Raw genomic sequence first — 3,122 nt, 5'->3', positions numbered from 1 at the left:
ATAATATATAGACAACAGCAACCGATGCTCCGATCTAATAATGTATGAACCCACGAGGGACACAACATCATTCCCCAACATCAGCTTCAACGATGAAAGCTGAGTAGGTACGGAGAGTCTTGATTGATTTACTGACAAAAGGTAGAAAGAAAAGTAACTTGGTTGATAAAATCGTTACCAATCATCATCATCATCATCATCATCATCATCATCATCATCATCATCATCATCATCAATCATCATCATCATCATCATCAGATGATCATCCTCATCATCATCATCCTCCTCCTCCTCCTCATCATCATAATCATCATCATCATCATCATCATCATTATCACAAACAATAATTTTCCTTTTCCTTGTTTTGTTTTACTTGAAGCATAGCAATATGCACCATGCAGGCCCATCATTGTACGCAATTTAAAAATAGTCAGGACACTGGACATTAAAATAGTATAAAAAATATAATAAAAGATTTTAAAAAGCAGAAGAAAACTCAAAGAATGTCATCTGGGCCATTTGGCAACGCTTAAAAAGCCGCGCTATTTTGAAGTAGGACTGCTTTGAATTCATGTCAGGCAGGTTTTTTTCTTCAATTCTCTTTTTGTTTTGTTTCGTTTAGGTAAGAGTTTTACGGCGCTCGCAACTGCATAATGTCATATTATATGAGCGCGTGGGAAACATTAATTAAACATTTCCAGCCTGGCAGAAATTCTGAATTTGTTCCCGGGTTGCGAGCGAAGCCTACTCTTCTCGACTCTATGACCACCAAGTGATCTTTAACGTGCACAATTTGCACACGGGACCTCCGAGTTTTTTTGTTGCCCTTTTCCGAGAAGGCTAGGTGCTAGATCTTACCTACCAGAAAATCCGGGGTGTGGCTGAAAGACAATAGTAAAGATCTAAGGAGTAGCAGTAGAAAGGCTGCAGAAAGAGCCAGGAGCCCAGAGGAGGAGGCAAAGGGGAAAAGGGGTGGGGGGTGGGGGTGGTCAGAGAGTGGATACGAAATCAGACGACAGAACATGGTTGCAGAGCAATTTTTTAAGAAGAGAATGTTCAATCAGTGTCAGGTTTCGAACCTGGGACCAAATGAAAGAGAGGCGAACGCCGTATGTAACCTCTAGACCACAAGAGTCCTCTATGACTTCTTAGAATTCATCCAGATTTTTTTTCCATTTCTCTTTTTCTGTATCCGAAACGTTTAAAGGCAAGCAAAAAAATGCATAGACCACCGTTAATTCTTATATGGACACATGAACGTATAGTAAAATATCTATTCTTTTTATTATTATTATTATTGCAGTTTGTTGCGTGGGAAGGAAAATAAAAAACAAAACCCAACAAAAAAAACAACAAAATAAAATAAGCAAAAACACCACAAAACAATACAAAACGAAACAGAAGGTGAAACAAGCAGTGAGCAGTGAGAGACTCGTGTGTCGACCAGACAGCCAGTGATGAATCCTACTCACCTGTTCCTCCTCTTCTCCGTCCTTGTGCTGCTCTGTCAGTTGGCTTCCTCAGGTAAGAATTGGCGTTTTTGTGTGGGTTTTTTTAGTTGTTATTTTGGTTCTGTTTTGTTTTGTTGTATTATTCATTTATTTATTTACTTATTCACGTATTTATTTATTTACTAATGTATTTATTTATTCCTTTACTTATTAATTTATTCATATTTTTGGCTAGTGTTTTACAGCACTCACAACTGAATAAAGTCACATAAGCGTGCTGGAAACGTTTAACAATTTCAGTTTCATTATCATCATCATTGCCTTTCTCACCCTGGATCAGGATATAGGCCACGAAAAAAACCTCTTTCCAGCTTTCTATAATTTCAATTTTGTTTTGGGTGGGTTTTTTTCTTTGTATTTTTTTTGTAGGCTAAGTGTTTTACGGCGCTCGCAACTGCATAAGATCATATGAGCGCGCGGGACACACGTCATTTTCTGTTGGAAGGAAATTTTGAATGATTCCTGGGTGGCGGCCGAAGCCTACTCTTATCAATTTTAGACCACCAAGGGATCTTTAACGTGGGCAACTTGCACACAGGACCTCCGCAATTTTTTGCCTTTGTCCGAGAAGGTTAGGTGTAGATCTTTCCTTCCAGAAGATCAGGGGTGCGGCTGAAAGACAGCAGTAAGGAGCTAAGGAGTAGCAGTAGAGAGGCTGCAGAAAGAGTCAGGAGCCCAGAGGAGGGGGCAAAGGGGGTGAGGGGGTGGGGGCAAAAAGTACAAAGTGGATACGAAAGCAGACGACAGAACATTGTTGGAGAGCAGGAAAGAATGTGAAAGGAGACAATTTTAGAGAAGAAAATATTTCCGTCGCTACCCGGATTCGAACCCGGGGCATTTTAATGAGAGGCGAACACTTTAACTTGTGGGCTACGAGAGCCCCTTTCTCACCCTGGATCAGGATAGAGGCCATGAACAAACACTTTCCACCTTTCCCTAATTTCAGTTTGGTAGGAATTGATTTTGCATTTTGCCTGGGTGGCGGCCGAAGCCTACTCTTATCGAATTTAGGAACATCAAACTACACTATACGTGCGTATTTCCATACCTCTGCTCAACAATGTTAAGGATATTGATGCATCCACTATGACTATTCTCACGCTTTGCTCCTTATTCTTCACCTCTTCTCGTAATCCTCTTCTTCGTCCATTCTTTCCATTCCTTAATCTTTCCTCTCTCTTCCTTTTCATTCTCATATCCTTCAATCCTCACTCTAAAAGCCATTTCTCTTTCTTCTCTAACCCTCACCCCCCCCCCCCCAATTTCTGCCCATGCTAATCTTTCTCCCTCTTCTCCTCCTTCTTCTCTTCCTCCATCACACTTCTCATCCCTCTCATCCTTCTCCCTTTCCTCCTACTCCTCCTTCTTCTCCTCCTCCTCCTCCTCGTCCTCCTCCTCCCTCTCATACTTCTCACTCTTCTTCTTCTCTTCCCCGTCCCTCTCCTCCGCCTCCTAGCACTTCCGTTTTCGCTTATCCTCCTCTTCCTCTCTCTCCTTATACCTTAACTTCTTCTCCCCCACCATAATCCCACCCCTCCTCCTCCACTCTCACCCCCCTCCTCCTCAACTCTCACCACCCTCCTCCTCCACTCTCACTCCCCTCCTCCTCCA

At 42.1% G+C, this 3,122-nt stretch overlaps 1 long non-coding RNA gene across 1 annotated transcript in view; it reads left to right on the top strand.

Annotated features, from left to right (window-relative positions):
- Positions 1-1,340, top strand: part of LOC118477856 — a 2,450-nt gene extending 1,110 nt beyond the window's left edge. The window contains exon 2 of the long non-coding RNA XR_004858654.1: positions 1,304-1,340. This is a non-coding gene — a long non-coding RNA (uncharacterized LOC118477856). The remainder of the gene's footprint in view (positions 1-1,303) is intronic.
- Positions 1,341-3,122: the final 1,782 nt, after the last annotated feature.

Source organism: Aplysia californica, unplaced genomic scaffold, assembly GCF_000002075.1.
Source record: "Aplysia californica isolate F4 #8 unplaced genomic scaffold, AplCal3.0 scaffold00256, whole genome shotgun sequence".
Lineage (NCBI taxonomy): Eukaryota > Metazoa > Mollusca > Gastropoda > Aplysiida > Aplysiidae > Aplysia > Aplysia californica.
The sequence above is the reverse complement of the archived record's forward strand: the minus strand, read 5'-3'. Positions and strand labels throughout refer to the sequence as shown.